Here is a 22291-nt window from a genome sequence, read left to right on the forward strand (position 1 = left end):
CGACCAACATCGAAACCTCTCTTCAGAGCAGCACTCCGAGAAAAATGGGCTGTCATTCCCCAAGAAACCTTCCAACATCTGATTGACTGTATGCCTGCGAGAGTGGAAGCTGTCATAGGGGCTAAGGGTGGACGAATACCATATTGAAATCCAGCATTACCGATGAAGGACGCCACCGAGGGCCTTGGTGGCTCAGATAGATAGAGCGTCTGCCATGTAAGCAGAAGATCCCGGGTTCGAGTCCCGGTCGGGGCACACATTTACAGTTGCCCCCATTGAGGTATATCGACAACCCCTGTTGGCAGCTGAGAGTTTTGATTAATTACTTTTTTCTAGAGTAGCTGCATGGTCATCACTTGTATCTGTCCTTTCGGAACAGTTACTATCATCATATATGGGACCCCTCATATGTCTAGGTACGAGTATGACAAGTTACACGTACGTAAGCATCCTGACTCATCACCTGCATCATTTCATGTCTATCGTGCATTCCGACGGACTTGGGCAGTTCCACCAGGACCATGCGACATCTCACAAGTACAGAATTGCTTCAGAGTGGCTCCAGGAACACTCACCTGAGTTTAAACACTTACGCTGGCCTCCAGACATCCCAGAATTAAACATTATTGAGCATATCTTAGATGCCTTGCAACATGGTGTTCAGAAGTGACCTGTATCCCCTCGTTATCTTACGGATTTATGGACAGCCCTGCATGATTCATGGTGTCCCTTCCCTCCAGCACTACGTCAGACATTCGTCAAGTACATGTCACCTCGTGTTACGATTCTTCTACGTGCTCGCCGGGCCCCTACATGATATTAGCTCTTCAGCGTAAAATGCCTGTGAGTGAGCGACCGCCACAGTGCGAAGTGCCGCCTTACTAACAGCACACTCGAATTCAAATCATCTTACATGAAGTGTGGATGTCCAAGTCACTGTCCCGTTCTCATGGTTTCAAAGCTATCCGCCCACTTACAATAGATCCTGATTACAATGCCACGTGAATCCGTATTTGAGCAGGACGTTTACGTGATGCTCAGAATCACGCGCCTGGTCATCAGACCTGTCATTTGTGACAGTCACTTAAACAAAAAATTTTTCCCTTCTCAGCGCACTGATCTGATTGAATGGTTCCTCTGTACCGCCATAACTTTGAGTGCCACTTCATATATCCTTTACAAGATTCAGAGGGGGGTGGTCTTAATGTTCTTACTGTTGAGAGAATTTTGGTCATGTCATCATTACATCGGAGAGATAATGAAAAGCTGTTGGCTCGACAATAGGACTCTAATACGGAAACAGTTTGTACGATTATGAATTGCGGAGTTACAGACAAATTACACGGTGTATACTTTGACCGCCATGGTTACTTTGTCCACTTACACACCAAACGTTTTACAGCTCTCTACTGGCTGGCTGTTTGGTAGTTAAGTTCGGCAGTATACGCCAAATGGCACCGATTTTCTTGCGCAAAAGTTAGCGAACCTGTTGCGACTTGTAACTGTAATCGCGAAAGTGTGTTGACGTCAGATTGTGCACATTCGACCGATGTCATTTAACAGAAAAAAATATCGGTGTTCAGCTATATCATGTACGTTACTCGACTAATTCTCAAAACAGACGACTGGTGATCTTTTTGTTCAAATACATATATCTACCACTAAAATTACGATTTCTGAGGAGACGTGCACGATTTTTTTTAGTTACTTTGATCACTGGTCATTGTTACCCCAGGATTGCACATACACAATTTATGAAACAATGTTGACACCACTGACAATGTGGAACTCTACAATACATACATCAACCATCGGTATAAATACGAAGGTTCATTTATAATCGTTAATCAGCCAACAACTAAGAAAAACACAATCCGTCACGTATTGCTCAAACTACAAGCTGTTGTGGTTCAGGCGGTGATTCAGTTACACTGTATAATGTCAAATATCTCAGGAAACAAGGATTGAAGTTCGCTTGGCTGTTACTGCCAGATATTGTCTCGATAAATGAAGAACTAATACCCTTAAATCTAACTGCAATGGATCTTCGGGAACTAGGATTTAGCTCTAAAATAGATGAAATTGAAGGTATTATGTTCAGCAAAATTTGGAGCTACGTTTGCTGCAGTCCTCTTAGTACTCCTCATTACGTTTATAATTTCGATGATGGATGACACTGTTCGATTTACGTACCATAATAAGTTTTTTCTTTTATGAGGCTCAATAAAGCACTTAAGGAAACTTTAGATCTATGTAATTTATTTCTGAATGGTCAAAGTTTCATTGTGTTATTGAAATACTGACCATAAATGGAACGGTAGCTGACAATCGTGGAGCTAACTTTGACCACATACATTTTCTTAGCATTAATTCCCCTGCATTTTAGAAAATGTATTGTACTAATCAGTCTGTCCCTACGTTCATTAACATATATATCTATGAAGTTAAAAAAACGGTCATGGTAATCAGATTTTAATCTGAAAATCGGTGGAAGTATTCTCAGTTTACGATAAGCATTTTGTTTCCTTGATACAAATTATTAAATTGCTTGCTTCAAATTACACGCTTTTCTATGGTTATAAAACCTACTTGGCTTGTCCAGTTCTTTGCCTGTTTATCGCCAACTAAGAGCGCAGGAACAACCTTCAAGTAACTAGAACCTGAAGAATCTAGAACCCGGTGAACACCGGAGCATCTGTTATAACTCAAGATTCTCGCGGCATGTTTGAAATCTGAGGCGCCCTTAATGCATTAAGTAATGCGGTGGGGCGAAGGAGAGGAGGGGGGAGGGGGGCTGCGACGAGATACGCAGCACGCCTCGCCGTGGCCGGGTGCGCTAGGCGGCGAACATTGCGATAGGCACGCGAATACATTCGCCAGCATGGGACAACGCGAGGGGGATATAGAGGGCGATCCAGATACATTTTGCATGAGACAATTGTGAAACAAGTCTACCGCCTCAATTGACGTACGTGATCCACGTAGTTTGCATCAAGTACGTCGCTCAACGACCTCAGAATTGAAAAGCACGACGCGGCAACCAGACTCTTAATGTTCAGTGAACAGATTTTCTCTTCCGCTTGTCATTTTCAGGTACACTTGCTCGTGTTGTTACGCCTTTGTGACCTAAGAGCTAGACAGTTCATCCCCAGCATGAACTATTGTTCGCCGTAAACGAAAAATTTGTTGGATCATGGTGCTCAGAATGCAGACGGAATATTTATCGGGCATAGTCTTCCCAAGGGATCTTTAACAACATACAGGCGCCTCATTTATCTTGACATACGCAAGTAACATTTTGTCCAGAATCCCTGCCCTCTTGGAACAACGGGAGAAAGTAGCGTGAAACATTATCTCCCGTGACTACATCGAACACATCTATACCCTGTCTAACGTAAGTACTAATTCTTCATTCATGTGGCCATAGCGCCTGTAGCTGCTTCGAAATTCCTGAAGGTATTTTTGTTCCGTCGTTCCAACTACAAGAAAATGCGTATTTTTCGCATCAGACGCGTTTCGCCGTATTGAAGTAAAGCATTATCAGCTGCGTGTAATTACACATATTTACAATTTGATTTATTTTTAAAATCGAAAAACAGTTCGTTAAGTTTGTCGGCTTTTACATGCGGTAGTTTCTGCTTGGTTTTCCGCCTACATCAGGAAATGCCGTCTGCTATCACGTCTTTTGTGTCTTCAGTTGACACTGATGCTTGTAGTCTAATTTTTCGCTGATTTTCAGAAATATACAATTTCTTATGTTATACACAGCACGCTTTTTCATGCAGTATTATGTTGGTTCATGATTTAGTAGCGTTTACCCACAAGTTCAATAAACACAAGAGATACGCATACAGAGATTATAGTCATTAATAGTATGTTCTTCTTCACTGTTACAACAGTCTGCCAACGCTGGTGAACTTTGCGATTCGCCGACTGTATAAATCACATGATTTTGAGGTAAAGAGCCACGTTCGGGGCGTGATTTCATCAAGGAAGGAAGTTCCTTGAAGGATATTGCACGGAACGTGAAGTTGGCTCTGCCTGACCTGCTGGTGACTAGCGCTAATGTTGTTGTGCCTCGCAGTATGAGCAGAGTGGTCTGGAGCGGAGGCGACTCGCCGCTGTGCTGGCCATGGTTAATTGGAGTCGGCGTACTTGTTTTTCCTGCCTGTCCGATGTGGAGGTCCGGTGGGGTCCTGTGATACTCTGGCCCGGAGACGACTAGTTGCGTTCATGTGTGATATATTTGGCATTTGATGTGTGAGGTAAAATCTGCTTAAGAAAGGCGGTTTTGGACAGTATATACATAGTGAATCACTGCTGCTTGGTATATGTGGTCATCTGGGACTTGAAAAACACGATCTCATCAATTTGGTTCGTGTAACAGCATTTAGTGGTATGTTATGTATTTTTATCTCCCTGTGTTATAATTAACTTGGTGGAACAGTCGCGTTTGGTGTCGTTACGCCACTTCTGGGACTGTGTTTTGACTATTCATGTGCACTTGGCTTTTATTGTTCTGTTTTAAGAAGCCAGAATTGTTTATTAAGATTCGTGTGTGTGTGTGTGTGTGTTGGCTTCCGGCACTTGTTGAGAGCGCCGGAGTTAACGGCGCCGTGGTTATCATGTGCTGTCGGGATGTTATATTGTTATTTGATTTCTGAATTTGGAATGTATATTTCTATAGGACAACTATCCAAGGATTTCCACCCAATAATATCCAAACAGCAGACTCTGAGCACAATTTATTAAATAGCCAATGCTAAACTCTTTTAAATAACAACAAATTCATATAACTTACCGAACTTAACGAATGGTTAAAAGAATGAGCTTTAACAATTACGGCGGCTTGCCCCCTTAAAATCAAAACACCTTTTACAATAGTGGCGTCGAATGTAATAAGACCTGCACCAAGGTGGTCGGACCCGCCCCGTAAGTGGCCTCCCGGCCAATGACGCCAAACGCTCATTTCCATTACCTCAGTGCATGTTTGATATTTCAACTGAAAGCTTACGTCGTAGTCGGGCACTGCAATTCAGTTTCGGGTCGGTAACCCGTGCCTTACGTAAGCTCATTCGATAAAAGGTAGCGCGAGGAAAACTCTGCGACAAGGCTGGCTTGCGTAAGAGTGTCCGCGAGCGGGGCGTTGACAGCGTCTACGTGCCAGTAACGAGCGAGCGGGATGAGCGATCGCCCGCCTGGCCCTGCCGAGCTGCGCGCCGCTGCGCTGGACCGGACCGGACCGCGGGGGGCCTTGGGGCGTGAGTGATTACTGGCTGCCCGGCAATTTGCAACACTCTTGCAAGTACAGCGCCAGGCGCCGCGGCCGCGGCCGCAGTCGCAGGAGCCGCTATTTATAGCGCGGCCGCCGGTGCTGACGCAGGATCCAGACGTCTAACCCTCCAAGCTGGCGTTCTCAATGGCACTGTTGTCAATTTCTAGTTCATATGGACAGGAAGCACCTTATTTTGTAGTGAAAATGTATACAGATCAAGGAATAGATCGTCCTTGCAGTAGTTACAGGTAGGTGACGCAGCGAAGGAGCTGAACTATTGTTATTTAGATCCAGACGATATAATCTGCAGGCTAGAACAGGTCAGAACTTTGTGTAAGGTGCCTTCTGTAGTAATATTCCACTAGTTTCAACGAGAAAAAAAAATGCATTTGAATGCACTCCAACCTCTTACATAGTTCTTAGAAAATATATTTTTTTTCGTCTGAGCATGTAATTAACTAAACTTTTAACATTTTATTTTCACTTGACTCGATCATAAAACGCTACAAATAATTTACACTTTATTTTCCTGTACCGTGATCCCCATGCGAGAAAGGCGACGTTCATCCCGCGAAAGTTTGTTGGGTATGAGAGATATTTGAGACAAACTACTCCGTCGTATTAGTTCCTGAGATTCCCCACTAAAACCTGCTAAGCTGTACGGGCTATACGTAGTCGTATCTGTCCCGATACCAGCAACGCATCTTTGATCTCCTACGACGTCTTCTGTCACTCACATTAGTAAGCGGCTTCTTTAACAGATGTGCTGTAATTTTGGAGAACTCTCCCGGCCTAAAACGTTCACCACTTAGCTTTCGTATTTTTTAGAATTATGTCATTTTGGTGTAAACTTCTGTGTCTTTTGCTTTGCATTTAGGCCTACTTTTCATACTTTGAACTTAATCCATGTGAGTTCCCGGTAATGTTCTGCAGTCCCTTACTTTAAAAAAAAAGAGAAAAAATGTTCAAATGTGTGTGAAATCTTATGGGTCTTGACTGCTAAGGTCATCAGTCTCTAAGCTTACACACTACTTAACCTAAGGACAAACAAACACACCCATGCCCGAGGGAGGACTCGAACCTCCACCGGGACCAGCCGCACAGTCCATGACTACAGCGCCTGAGACCGCTCGGCTAATCCCGCCCAGCCCTTATTTGTCCCTAATCTTTTTTTTATGTGTGGTGTACTCTACTTAACATCTACTTAGTCCGCCTACTTTCTTCGAAGAATGTCCACCACCTTTGTGATTTTGGAAGTTGGTGCTAGATATCGCTTCCTGCTACCTCATGTAGAACTCTAGATGCCTTTAACTCTTTACATTATTTCCACTAAGCATTAATACATGCAATGGTCAGCAATAATATTCGTAAGTATACAGCTCTCACTGTAGCTTTTCTTTCAACCACACATTCCAGTTACGACCAGACGAATGTTATCCACAGCACAATACAGTCATAACAAACATGTTTACATCCCACAGCCTATGTAACCGATAAATGATTCACTTCCAAAAGGGCTCGTAGAAACACTGTAGGTAATAATCAAGCTAACCGAGTAGTCAGTCACCTTTCAAACTGCAGCCACGCCACCGGTTTTATTATATCTAGCAGGTGGCTCCCTAGATAGGAGATCCAGATACTTATTACTAATGGAATTGCAATGGAATGAATACCCTTAGCTGCATACAGGCGTTGATATAAGTCAACGGGGACAGTTGGAAATTGTACACCGATCGGGACTCGAACCGTGGATCTCCTGCTTACATGGCAGACGCTCTATTCATCTGAGCCACCGAGAACACAGAGGATAGTGCGACTGCAGGGACTTATCTCTGGTACGCCTCCCGTGAAACCCACATTCCCTGCTTATTGTCCCGCACTATATTCATAGTGCTCCTGCCCATTATACTCATTACTCATGGCTTTTTGCCGATTCCTGGAAGAGCTCGACCACTGTTTGTGCATTCGCACAGAATAAGATGGTCAAATGGCCGGTGAGCCATATATACAGGGTGTTACGAAAAGGTACGGCCAAACTTTCAGGAAACATTCCTCACACACAAATAAAGAAAATATGTTATGTGGGCATGTGTCCGGAACGCTTAATTTCCTTGTTAGACCTCATTTTAGTTTCGTGAGTATGTACTGTACTTCCTCGATTCACCGCCAGTTGGCCCAATTGAAGGAAGGTAATGTTGACTTCGGTGCTTGTGTTGACATGCGACTCATTGCTCTACAGTACTAGCATCAAGCACATCAGTACGTAGCAACAACAGGTTAGTGTTCATCACGAACGTGGTTTTGCAGTCAATGCAATGTTTACAAATGCGGAGTTGGCTGATGCCCATTTGATGTATGGATTAGCACGGGGCAATAGCCGTGGCTCGGTACGTTTGTGTCGAGACAGATTTCCAGAACGAAGGTGTCCCGACAGGAAGACGTTCGAAGCAATTGATCGGCGTCTTAGGGAGCACGGAACATTCCAGCCTATGACTCGCGACTGGGGAAGACCTAGAACGACGAGGACACCTGCAATGGATGAGGCAATTCTTCGTGCAGTTGACGATAACCCTAATGTCAGCGCCAGAGAAGTTTCTGCTGTACAAGGTAACGTTGACCACGTCACTGTATGGAGAGTGCTACGGGAGAACCAGTTGTTTCCGTACCATGTACAGCGTGTGCAGGCACTATCAGCAGCTGATTGGCCTCCATGGGAACACTTTTGCGAATGGTTCGTCCAACAATGTGTCAATCCTCATTTCAGTGCAAATGTTCTCTTTACAGATGAGGCTTCATTCCAAAGTGATCAAACTGTAAATTTTCACAATCAACATGTGTGGGCTGACGAGAATCCGCACGCAATTGTTCAGTCACGTCATCAACACAGATTTTTGTGAACTTTTGGGCAGTCATTGTTGGTGATGTCTTGATTGGTCCCCATGTTCTTCCACCTACGATCAATGGAGCACGTTATCATGATTTCATACGGGATACTCTACCTGTGCTACTAGAACATGTGCCTTTGCAAGTACGACACAACATGTGGTTCATGCACGATGGAGCTCCTGCACATTTCAGTCGAGTGTTCGTACGTTTCTCAACAACAGGTTCGGTGACCGATGGATTGGTAGAGGCGGACTAATTCCACGGCCTCCACGCTCTCCTGACCTCAACCCTCTTGACTTTCATTTATGGGGGCATTTGAAAGCCCTTGTCTACGGAACCACGGTACCAAATGTAGAGACTCTTCGTGCTCGTATTGTGGACGGCTGTGACACAGTACGCCATTCACCAGGGCTGCATCAGCGCATCAGGGACGCCATGCGACGGAGGGTGGATGCATGTATCCTCGCTAACGGAGGACATTTTGAACATTTTGTTCTTTCGGACATGTCTGTATATTACTAATGGGATCCACCCACAGACAATGTGACGATCAGAAATAGACTGCAGCTGCTAATAAGCACTGATCCTTTATTTGAACAATTGCGCAACGGAAACGGATTACTTAATAATTCTCTGGTGCTCACGCTCTATTGGCCACATCTTCCTGGAAATTGAAATCCACCCACGCCCCACTTATTCATTCAAAAAATATATACTGCACCTAAAGTCAGGGCTTAGTCTATGTTAAGGAGATAAATATGGAAGATAAATTTTATTATTATTGTGGTTTTTATTTCCCCAAATTGTGTTAACTACCAGAAATTTTATCCTGTAACTAACAGAAACTTTATACTCACACATTAATTCTCTAACAGTGAAATTGTACAGGAAAATACTTTAATTGGTCTCATAATTAAAGCAGACATGCTCTGGATTGGTTTTGTGTATAATATTCACGTACTAACATGCATTTTGGTATCCATCCACACGCTCATTCACTTCGTACTTCATGATCTTACTTGCCCCCATACCACATCGCTAACGACATGATAAAATGTTACTCTGAACAAAATGGTATTGACAATCACTTTACAGCACCCCGAAAAATAGTTTCCTTACCCATCTGAATGAGAATAGGGAATAGTGCGGGCAATGATACTCTCGGTAAGATGAACTCCATTCACACGGTGTAAGTTTCTTAGCCAATAAGCTCACGGGGGACCTCTTTCTCACATGCTGTGTGTGAGCAAGAATAGGCTCCACTGCCCTGTGGCACCTTATGGCCATCTTGACTTATTTTCACGCGCATGATTTCATTAACTCACACACGCACACAGCACAGCCTATTATATCTTTCAGACGTTGGGAACGTCACTTTAGATTGGCTCGTGAAATTTCCGTCTACGTAGAAAAAAAAAAAAAAAAAGCTCTGAGCACTACAGGACTTAATATCTGAGGTCATCAGTCCTGTAGAACTTAGAAATACTTAAATCTAACTAACCCAAGGACATCACACACATCCATGCCCGAAGCAGGGTTGCAGGATTCGAACCTGCGACCGTAGCGGTCACGCGGTTCCAGACTGAAGCGCCTACAACCGCACGGCCACACCGGCCGGTGTCTATGGACTTTGAGTCCAATTTCATATTTCTGCTCACGACCTTTTCCATTCCCGCGTATGAGAACGACAACACACGAGCTGTTTCTTAATGCTACAGAAGAAATAAATTGAAAGGTATGTTACGAGCACGCTAGCAAGTTAATCACCGCGCGGCTAAAAGCCACGAGGTCTTCCACACAATTAACTATTTTTAATTCGTGCTCGCCATCGAGAAAAGCAAAACTGCAGAGGCATAATCTCAACTTAATGCTGCACATCCTGCTAATGATTCGGAGTTTACACCTTATTTCTTCTCATGATTCTGAAGCTAAGCCAGTTCCATAAGAAAAAAAAAAGTAGAAAAAAGACCTAATCCAAGCTGGTTTATCTACTAAAAAGGTCGTTAGCCAAAATGACTTTACTATAAATTTAAAAAAATAATTCCTGTGAAAGAACAACGGTTTACTTCCTAGCGCTTTACTTCCTACTTTACCAACCATACAGCACCAAGTATACGGACCACATTCAAACCACAACCTTTCTCCATTGTCATCGGGGCCACAAAGACCTTTTGTCCCTTCCGGTTACTGGAGCACCTTGCATCTGCACTGCGGCACTCATCTTCGACGCCAACTCATGTGTGGTTAAAAAAGTTGACAAGCAGACGAGACTTTAACCACACTCATATTGTTAATCAAAATCAACCTGACACTCAGTCTGTCATACCTTTGAAATAAACTGAAAGAAAGAAAAGAAAATTAGAACAATTGGGAAGGAGGTCGGGACGTGCTATAACAAAAATAAATATTGACAGTACCTCCTGTTCCTTCTCCACAGGCATCGAGTCATACCGTAAAATACAGTCATTCAAGGACTGGTGTCAGAATGTTAAAGAAAACCATGAAAGCTGAACAACGTTCCTCTTTCAACACAATTAGCAGTTTTACGAAACAGGAGTAGTAGTCCATCTAACCATCGTTTCACTTATTTTCTGGTGCACTCATAGTATTCTCCTATGCAGTACTGGCAACTCTCGGATTTCGGCCTTCTCTGATATGAGGAGATACAAGGCCACATACTTTTCCAACATTTACTGTCATTCCTCCGCTTTCACGGATACTAACGACAAGTGAACATCAAATTAACGTCACAGTTTCCGCGGTAACCGTGCACCTTTTGTTTTGTGCCATGTGGCCACAGTGAAGAGAGTGTCATAATGCTCTTGTTGCTTTCTGTATGTTATAGAGAACTTCAGTCTTACTGGTTCTACTTTAAGTTGCACATATCCCACTTTTGTCCTTACAGGAATAATGAAACTGGACTCGAAACACGATTTGTTAACATAGCAACAGTACTCGACAAACTAAAATAGTGCAAGATGTTTTAAATTATCAACAAAAGAGGTTTAATGTAGAGGGTGTAAAGGGTATGAGTACGTATATTTTTATACATGGTTTCTTAATATGCACACACACACACACACACACACACACACACAACGGTGTGTTTTTTCCCCTATGCGTCGAACAGTCTTCCCACAAACGCATCAAATAATTTACTACCTGATGTTTCTTCGTAACTGCAGCACTAAGTGGAGTGCGCCTGTCAGTAGCGTTTTCCGTCCACATGTCCACACGTAAACACCTGACCTGCGATCCAGGGGAACATAGGCATAATGGCTTACTCCTGTCACATGTACTTGGAGCTACTAACAAACCTAAAAACGTACTACTCCTAACAGCTATAACTGTCTGAAAATGAAGTAAATACTGATGTGATGATTTTCAGTACACTGTTCTGAGCCATCAGTATATATATCTGCTTTCATACTCGTTGCACCCTGTATATATGCATAGAAAACCCAAGGAGGGACAAGAAGAATAGAAGACCAAGACAGGTTCTTTGATTTAAAAAGGCATAAAGCATTCATATATCTTTATCCTCTACTTCTCAGACTGTACATGGAAGGTGTGATGACGGATGTAACAAAAGGTTCTAAAATAGGATTAAAATTTGTGGCTAAAGGCTACCAGTGGTAAGATTTATGGTTGGTATTGCTATCCCTGGTAAGTGTAGGAAAGGATTACAGAATAGCATGGTGTAATAAGTGGGGAGTATGGAGTGACAGTGAATCAAAAGAAGATGAAAATAATGAGAGCAACAGGTATGAGATTAGAGCTAGGCATTACAACAAAGCTAGGGACAATGTAGTAGATAAAGAAAAATTATACTGCTACCTAGAAAAAACATATCCGATAGCGGGCAAAACAGTGGAGATATAGCAAGCAGACTACCGTACACAAGTCTAATAATATCAAACTATGGCTTCAATTTAAAAAAGAATTTTCTGAGAATGTACGTCTGGAGAAAGTGAATCGCCAACCGCGAAAAAACTGGAGTAGAAGGGAATCAAGCGTTTGAAATGCATTGTTATAGAATCTTGTTGAAAACTGAGCGTACTGACAAGAAATGTGGAGGTCCTCCGTAAAATCAACAAGGAAAGGAATGTGTTGACTACAAGAAGGGACAGGATGACAGGACATGGTTTAAGACATCAAGGAACATCGATTAGTGGGAGATGCGGAAAGGAAATTTGTAAGGAAAAAGAAATTTTTGGGCACATACAACAACAAAAAAGAGGTCGTTGGTTGTGAGTGCTACTCCACGTGGAAGAGATTAGGACAAAGGAAAAAGTAGGGAAAGGCCGCACCTAGTAACAAAAAACCAACGTCATATTATGGCCCCCGTTGTCCCGTGCAACTTTTGTCCCACAAACTTTTCAGTTCCTATCATACTTTCGGAGTTATTCTTGGTGCCAATAGTTAGTATATTAATAAGACAGACATTTCGAAGCCATATTGAAAACTGCAAAATATTTCCATGGCAGATGTGGACATGTGGACTTTGAGTAGAGTTTATTTCTCGTAAATGAGAATACAGACATTTAAAAACTGACATTGACAGAAATAAAGCCGGCCGCGGTGGTCTCGCGGTTCTAGGCGCGCAGTCCGGAAGCGTGCGACTGCTACGGTCGCAGGTTCGAATCCTGCCTCGGGCATGGATGTGTGTGATGTCCTTAGGTTAGTTAGGTTTAAGTAGTTCTAAGTTCTAGGGGACTAATGACCACAGCAGTTGAGTCCCATAGTGCTCAGAGCCATTTTTTTTGAACAGAAATAAATTTTCTATGCAGGTAAAGCTACATTGTTGTGTTGTGGTCTTCAGTCCAGAGACTGGTTTAATGCAGCTCTCCATACTACTCTATCCTGTGCAAGCTTCTTCACCTCCCAGTACCTACTGCAACCTACATGCTTCTGAATCTGCTTAGTGTATTCATCTCTTGGTCTCCCTCTACGATTTTTGCCCTCCACGCTGTCCTCCAATACTAAATTGGTGATCACTTGATGCCTCAGAAAATTCCCTACCAACTGTTCCCTTCTTCTAGTCTACAAACTCCTCTTCTCCCCAATTCTATTCAATACCTCTTTAGTTATGTGATCTACCGATCCAATCTTGAGCATTCTTCTGTAGCACCACATTTCGAAAGCTTCTATTCTCTTCTTGTCCAAACTATGTATCGTCCACGTTTTACTTCCATACATGGCTAAACTCTATACAAATACTTTCAGAAACGACTTCCTTACATTTACATCTATACTCCACGTTAACAAATTCCTCTTTTTCACAAACGCTTCCCTTGCCATTGCCAGTCTACATTTCATATCCTCTCTACTTCGACCATCAGTTATTTTGCTCCCCAAATAGCAAAACTCCTTTACTACTTTAAGTGTCTCATTTCCTAATCTAATTCCCTCATACATAAATGACAAATGCAGCACTCAAGCAGCAAGTATAACTATGGGAAAAATAAAAAAAATGGTTCAAATGGTTCTGAGCACTATGGAACTTAACATCTGTGGTCATCAGTCCCCTAGATCTTAGAACTACTTAAACCTAACTAACCTAAGGACATCACACACATCCATGCCCGAGGCAGAATTCGAACCTGCGACCGTAGCAGTCATGTGAAAAATAGATGCTACCTACAGGAAAATTAAAGAGACCCTTGGAGAAAAGAGAAACAGCTGTATCACTATCGAGAGCTCACGTAACAATCCAGTTTTAAGCAAAGAAGGGATGGTTGGAAGATGGAAGGAGTGCACAGAAGGTCTGTACAAGGAAAATGAGCTCAAAGACAATATTATAGATAGAGAAAACGATTAAAAAAAAGACGAGATGAGAGATTTGATACTGTGAGAGGACCCTAACAGAAAACTGAAAGAAGAAAGTCGAAACAAAGCTTCTGGAGTAGACAACATTGCATCAGAATTAGTGGGAGTCCGTCATGATAAAATTATTGCACATTGTATGCAATATATATGACACAGATGAAAACCCTCATACTTCAAAAATAATATAATTCCAGTTTGAAGCTAGTCAGGTGCTGACAGGTGTGAATATTACCCAATTATGAATTTGATAATCATGTTGCAAAGTACTTAGACTAATTATTTACAGAAGAATGGAAAAATTAGTTTATCTCGATGAAAATTGGGTTGGGTTCCTAAGAAATGTGGCAACACACGGGGCAATATTGACAGAACGATATAGAGAATAGGTTAACGAAAGGCAAACGTACGTTTCCATCAGACCTAATTTTATAGTATTCGTAGATTTAGAGAATGCTTTTGACAGAATTTAGTTGTCTGCGCTCTTCGGGACTCTGAAAGTAGATGGGATATAATACAGGGAAAGAAATGTTATCCACAGTTTGCACAGAACCCAGACTACAGTTATAAGAGCCGAAAAGTATGAAAGGGAACAGTAGTTGAGAAGGGAATGAGACAGGGTTGTAGCTCCTAGCCATTCTTATTCAATCTAATGAAGCTATATGGAGTCAGAGACCTTTTCCGGTCACAAATATCGGTAATGTGTGTATGCAGACTGAAGCGAAAAATCAAAATTTGTACCAAGGCCGGGATTCGAACTCGGATCTCCAGCACAATAGGCCGATGCGCCGAGCACTACACTACTATACAGTGGCTTGGCACGACTGCATGGATCACCCTGACACACCTCCCTCCTCAGTCCAAATTCCCATTCACGTCTCAGCATACTTGTTTTTAGCCCAAAACTCGAACAGTACGGCAGAGGCTCTCGAATTGTATTGAAATAGCAACTCAGCATCTAACGGGGAGAGGAGGGAGGGGGGGGGGAGGTCCTGCATGAATCCCAGTCATAGATGCTTTAATCAAGTCAAACTGTACTGATTCAAAGGCCTTTTTAAGTCACAAACATAATGAAGGGTCGTGCAGACTGAAGTGACGAATAAAAATTTGTACCAAGGCCATTATTCGAACCTGGGTCTTTAGCTCACGAGGTAGATGAGCTAATCATTATGCCAGCCTGGCACAGCAGCTTTTCACAACTACACGACTAGCCCAGCACGCCCCCCACCTCACTCCACATTTCCATTCACGTCTCAGCCCAGTCAAACAGCATTGCATAGGCTCTCCAACAGTACTGGAATAGCAAATCAGCATCGAACGGAATGGGGGACCCTGCCTAAAATCCAGGCATAGGTGCTTTAATCAAATGAAACTGTATGGATCCAGAGACCTTTTCAAATCTCAAAAATCTGATGTGTACATGCAGATTGAAGGAATGAATGAAAATTTGCACCAACACCGAGATTCGAACCTGAGTCTTCTGCTCACTCGGCTCGTTCAATCCGTACGTTGCGCAAGTAGCCAAAGGAACCAAAGAGAAATTTGAAAAGAGAACTTACATTCAGGGAGAAGCAACAAAAAACTGATGTCTCCTTGTTGTTGTTGTGGTCTTTAGTCCTGAGACTGGTTTGTGCAGCTCTCCATGCTACTCTATCTTGTGCAAGCTTCTTCATCTCCCAGTACCTACTGCAACCTACATCCTTCTGAATCTGCTGGGTGTATTCCTCTCTTGGTCTCCCTCTACGATTTTTACCTTCCACGCTTCCCTCCCATGCTAAATTGGTGATCCCTTGATGCCTCAGAACATCTCCTACCAATCGATCCCTTCTTCTAGTCAAGTTGTGCCACAAAATTCTCTTCTCCCCAATCCTATTTAATACCTCCTCATTAGTTACGTGATCTACCCATCTAATCTTCAGCATTCTTCTGTAGCACCACATTTCGAAAGATTCTATTCTCTTCTTGTCCAAACTATTTATCGTCCATGTTTCACTCCCATACATGGCTACACTCCATACAAATACTTTCAGAAATGACTTCCTGACACTTAAATCTATACTCGATATTAACAAATTTCTTTTCTTCAGAAACGCTTTCCTTGCCATTGCCAGTCTACATTTTATATCCTCTCTACTTGGACCATCATCAGTTATTTTGCTCCACAAATAGCAAAACTCCTTTACTACTTCAAGTGTCTCATTTCCTAATCTAATACCCTCAGCATCTCCCGACTTAATTAGACTACATTCCATTATTCTCGTTTTGCTTTTGTTGATGTTCATGTTATATCCTCCTTTCAAAACACTGTCCATTCCGTTCAACTGCTCTTCCAAGTCCTTTGCTGTCTCTGACAGAATTACAATGTCATCGGCGAACCTCAAAGTTTTTATTTCTTCTCCATGGATTTTAATACCTACTCCGAATTTTTATTTTGTTTTCTTCACTGCTTGCTCAATGTACATATTGAATAACACCGGGAAGAGGCTACAACCCTGTCTCACTCCCTTCCCAACTATTGCTTCCCTTTCATGCCCCTCAACTCTTATAACTGCCATTTGGTTTCTGTACAAATTGTAAAAAGCCTTTCCTTCCCTGTATTTTACCCCTGCCACCTTCAGAATCTGAAAGAGAGTATTTCAGTCAACATTGTCAAAAGCTTTCTCTAAGTCCACAAATGCTAGAAACGTAGGTTTGCCTTTCTTTAGTCTAGCTTCCAAGATAAGTTGTAGGGTCAGTATTGCCTCACGTGTTCCAATATTTCTACGGAATCCAAACTGATCTTCCCCGAGGTCGGCTTCTACTAGTTTTTCCATTCGTCTGTAGAGAATTCGCGTTAGTATTTTGCAGCTGTGACTTATTAAACTGATAGTTCGGTAATTTTCACATCTGTCAACACCTGCTTTCATTGGGATTGGAATTATTATATTCTTCTTGAAGTCTGAGGGTATTTCGCCTGTCTGATACATCTTGCTCACCAGATGGTAGAGTTTTGCCAGGACTGACTCTCCCAAGGCCATCAGTAGTTACAATGGAATGTTGTCTACTCCCGGGCCTTGTTTCGACTCAGGTCTTTCAGTGCTCTATCAAACTCTTCACGTAGTATCGTCTCTCCCATTTCATCTTCATCTACATCCTCTTCCATTTCCATAATATTGTCCTCAAATACATCGCCCTTGTGTAGGCCCTCTATATACTCCTTCCACCTTTCCGCTTTCCCTTCTTTGCTTAGAACTGGGTTTCCATCTGAGCTCTTAATATTCATACAAGTGGTTCTCTTTTCTCCAAAGGTCTATTAAATTTTCCTGTAGGCAGTATCTGTCTTACCCTCGTGAGATAAGCCTCTACATCCTTACATTTGTCCTCTAGCCATCCCTGCTTAGCCATTTTGAACTTTCTGTCGATATCATTTTGGAGACGTTTGTATTCCTTTTTGCCTGCTTCATGTACTGCATTTTTATATTTTCTCCTTTCATCAATTAAATTCAATATTTCTTGTGTTACCCAAGGATTTCTACTAGCCCTCGTCTTTTTACCTACTTGATCCTCTGCTGCCTTCACTACTACATCCCTCAAAGCTACCCATTCTTCTTCTACTGTATTTCTTTCCCCCATTCCTGTCAATTCTTCCCTTATCCTCTCCATGAAACTCTGTACAACCTCTGGTTTAGTCAGTTTATCCAGGTCCCATCTCCTTAAATTCCCACCTTTTTGCAGTTACTTCAGTTTTAATTTACAGGTCATAACCAATAGATTGTGGTCAGAGTCCACATCTGCCCCTGGAAATGTCTTACAATTTCAAACCTGGTTCCTAAATGTCTGTCTTACCATTATATAATCTATCTGAAACCTGTCGGTATCTCCCGGCTTCTTCCATGTATACAACTTCCTTTTATGATTCTTGGACCAAGTGATAGCTATGAGTAAGTTGTGCTCTGTGCAAAATTCTACCAGGCGGCTTCCTCCTCCATTTCTTACCCCCAATCCATATTTACCTACTACGTTTCCTTCTCTCCCTTTTCCTACTACCGAATTCCAGTCACCCATGACTATTAAATTTTCGTCTCCCTTCACTATCTGAATAATTTCTTTTATTCCATCATCCATTTCTTCAATTTCTTCGTCATCTGCAGAGCTAGTTGGCATATAAACTTGTACTACTGTAGTTGGCGTGGGCTTCGTGTCTATCTTGGCCACAATAACGCGTTCACTATGCTGTTTGTGGTAGCTTACCCGCATTCCTATTTTTTTTATTCATTATTAAACCTACTCCTGCATTACCCCTATTTCATTTTGTATTTCTAACCCTGTATTGGCCTGACCAAAAGTCTTGTTCCTCCTGCCACCGAACTTCACTAATTCCCACTATATCTAACTTTAACCTATCCATTTCCTTTTTAAATTTTCTAGCCTACCTGCCCGATTAAGGGATCTGACATTCCACGCTCCGATCCGTAGAACGCCAGTTTTCTTTCTCCTGATAACGACGTCCTCGTGAGTAGTTCCCGCCTGGAGATCCGAATGGGGGACTATTTTACCTCCGGAATATTTTACCCAAGAGGACGCAATCATCATTAACCATACAGTAGAGTTGCATGTCCTCGGGAAAAATTACGGCTGTAGTTTCCCCTTGCTTTCAACCGTTCGCAGTACCAGCACAGCAAGGCCGTTTTGGTTATTGTTACAAGGCCAGATCAGTCAATCATCCAGACTGTTGCCCCTGCAACTAGTGAAAAGGCTGCTGCCCCTCTTCAAGAACCAAACGTTTGTCTGGCCTCTCAACAGATACCCCTCCGTTGTGGTTGCACCTACGGTACGGCTCTGTGTATCGCTGAGACACGCAAGCCTCCCCACCAACGGCAAGGTCCATGGTTCATGGGGGGGGGGGGGGGGGGGGGTCTGCTTATGACGTCGACATTTTGTCCAGGGACATTACTGTCATTCTAAGACTTCGTAAGATGAACATCAACAAAGGTACAATAAGTCTACTGGAATGCAATGAAATTAAATCAGGCTATGCTGAGAGACGTAGATGAGAAAATAATACACCGAAAGAAGTAAATGAAATTTTGTATGTGGGCAGCAAGGTATGACCGAATTAGCGAGGATATAAAGGCAGACTATCAACAACCAGAAAAGGAATTCTGAAAAAGAAAAATCTATTGACACAGGTCTTAATTTTTAATCTTACGACCTCTTTCCTGAAGGTATTCGTCTGGAGTGTAGCACTGCCCACAACTGGAAGGTGGTTGATAAACAGCTCAGACCAAAGAGAATAAATGAATTTTGAAATATGGTGCTACAGGAGAATGCTGAAGATCGGATGACTAGATCGAGTAACTAGACAAACGTATTGAATTGAATCGTGGATACAAGAAATTCATGATATAACTTGACTAAAAGAAGGACTCGCTTCACAGGATACATCCTGAGGCATTAAAGACACACCAGTTTGGTGATGTAGGGCAGTGCGGGGTGCTGGGGGTGGGGAGAGGGGGTGTAAAAATAGTATAACGACAAGGGAGACAACGGGGTGAACAGATTAAGCAAGCTCGACTGGATGTAGGTCGCAGTAGTTGTCTAGGGGTGAAAAGAGTTGCACGTGATGGATTAGAATGGAGAGCTGAATCAAACCTTCTTTTGACTGAAGACACAACAAAATATGCTGACGTGAGTATCTTTATCTTTTTGATAATGGGATTGGTCTGTTTGGTACTTGTTCTGGGAAGAACATTTCCGTAGATGGATTGTTATTAGTAGCTCTGTCCATACTGATTACCTGTACACGAAAATACAGATCCCTGCTTGATCCATAGACCATAATCTCTTTCCTCTTTCCTTTTATCTTCACACATACTTTATATTTTCCGTATGGATGAATGTCTTCAGCACCGAAAACGTCGGAAGTTCTTTTAACGATTACCTTCCAATCGTCTACGTTGTAATACTGAAAAAGTTGAAGGTTCTTAACCATAGCAGCGTTGGTAAGTCAAGCAAAGCCTCGCCGACGACATAATCACGCTTTCATTTGAAGCGATTTATTGAACCAGGAAAAATACAAATCCAGGTGGCCAAAGCGAGATTATAGTGCCATCCCTTCCATTACCAGAATTACCAAAACAGAGTTTAAATTTCTGTTCTTAATGCAACGGACCGGATCAGTATAAGGAACTGTTCCCAGAATTGAAACAAAATAGACAGAATGTACCATTATAATTGCTTACAGGCCCATGTCACAAACTGATGAAGTGAAGGAAATAAACTGCTCATTTGAGGCAATGTTACAGTCCACACAGACTTTAGTACTGTCTTAGGAAAAAGTTATAAAATTTAGAAAAACTATAATTTTGGTAAGCAAGTAATAATCTTTATTGAGCATGGGTACTTTGCGTCTCAACAATAAACGATGTTAATACATGAACCAAAACTATTTTGCTTGTGTTGCATAGTTCATTACTTTATATTCTATCGCTGAAATTTTTTTAGCTTGCTTCGTTTCAGACTATTTCATTCGTGGAAATATCACGTTTATAGTAGGAGCTCAGCAGCACTGTCTAAAGAGCGACGAAACCAATAGACATGACTGCCATCTAGTAGCCGTTTCCTGAAACTCTACGCCTGGCGTCCCTCGACCTGATGCAGCCTACACCCGGGAAACCTCGCTTTACAAACACCGTTGTTACTCCATTTTTAACTCAATCGCGTAACGCTTAACGTATGATATTATTTATGAATATTACGCCCATAAATAATATAAAGAAGGAAACCAGTACAGTGAAGAGACATACTACCTAGACATGTCGTACGCTTCTCGTGGTATAGTACACACACACACAGCCACCTTCCTACTGAGGAAAGTAAATAGAAATAGCGAAATTTGACTCAGGCTGTAGTGAGTGAGTGACTGTGTGTGTGTGTGTGTGTGTAAGATTGATGCAGCAGATGGTTAATATTGGTAAGGAGATGGTAGGGGAATCAATATAGAAACTAGTAACTAAGTAAACGTCTGGTAAGCTGGTGCATTAACAAGAAAGATTTCAAGCCACAGAGTGAAAGCTAATAAGATAAATAACTGAGGGAAAGAAGAATGAGTTAAAAGAATGAACAGAAATGCAAGAAAACACGAGAGAACAGCAGCAAAAATTAAAAAAAAGCGATGGGAAAATAGCACCACAGGAATTGTGAGGATGATCGTGACTTGCCTTGAAAGTCATAATTCAACACGATGGTCATGCAAGTTCCTGCACCTATTCACACGACGAAGTAGTATGTCATGATCTTTGTCAAATTCTCAGTTTGGATAAAATCAGCCTTACTAGAGTTCCCCGTTTGCAGGCTCTCGACGTTCTTCCAGCAGAGTGCTCGAACTTCAACTACAACAATATGTGGCTAGAGAACCACCTCACTAAGTATTAATTGTTTTAGAAACTCTTTACTATTATTTAATGGTTTAGACTATGGTGTTCAACATTTTCAGTTACTATTACCCGAAGAGAGTTTTACTACAGTTCATTGAGCTTGAGAAAGGAGAGGGTAATACCCCGTGTCGGCACATACACCACTGCTCTCGAATAGCGCCAAGAGATCGGTAGGCTCATGTCTTTAACAGACGGAACTGTCACCATCAACGTATCACATGCCTTCAGTGCATGAGATACTGCGAAGTGGTTAGGAGTATAATGCAGGACACTGGTGCAGTGTCTGGAGACCTGGAACTTTACCCACTCACCTCTCCTCCCCTTGAAAGCCTTTTAGTGAAAATTTCTTCCACCACCAGGATTCCAATCCACTAAAACCGAGTCGAGTGGCATCGAACAGACACTACAGTGCCAGGATTCTGAAGTTCAGTTCTTTGCGAAAGGAAACAGCACCATGTAAACGCTACATGCCAGCACATACTACTGGAACGTACACAGCTCCGTTGCCTATTAAACTGCACGGAAAAGCGCCGTCTACCATAAAAATACCTGCACTGGTGCTAGGAGAAATCAAAAGTATGTGTTCATGCACGCGCTTCCCTTACTTAACTACTAGTAGTTGATGTTAAAATACAAGACTGAGACGATGCGACTTGGTAGCGGCAAGAATAACTGTTAATCTAAATTTGCAAATCTGGAAAGTGGGTGTAATAGATGGTAGGGAGATGTGATGTTAATTTACTTAGGCCACATATTTTGTAAAGTGAGTTCCATTTTATGCTTTTGTCGTTATTAGTGGGTTTACTGTTTAAAAATTTCGTTAAGTTTCTTAACCGAAATGTCCATGACTTTCATGCTATATATGCTACAGTAGCTTAGTGAAACGAAG

The 22291-nt window shown here is 42.2% G+C and overlaps 1 protein-coding gene and 1 non-coding gene across 2 annotated transcripts in view; one reads left to right on the forward strand and one right to left on the reverse strand.

The window, feature by feature from the left end:
* Positions 1–22291, reverse strand: part of LOC126305900 (cytochrome P450 306a1) — a 352029-nt gene that overhangs the window by 135104 nt on the left and 194634 nt on the right. The gene's annotated exons all lie outside the window — the stretch shown is intronic.
* On the forward strand, positions 182–255 carry Trnat-ugu (transfer RNA threonine (anticodon UGU)). Its single transcript has one exon. It is a non-coding gene; the product is annotated as a tRNA-Thr (tRNA).

This window comes from Schistocerca gregaria, chromosome 1 (assembly GCF_023897955.1).
Source record: "Schistocerca gregaria isolate iqSchGreg1 chromosome 1, iqSchGreg1.2, whole genome shotgun sequence".
In the NCBI taxonomy this organism is placed as follows: domain Eukaryota; kingdom Metazoa; phylum Arthropoda; class Insecta; order Orthoptera; family Acrididae; genus Schistocerca; species Schistocerca gregaria.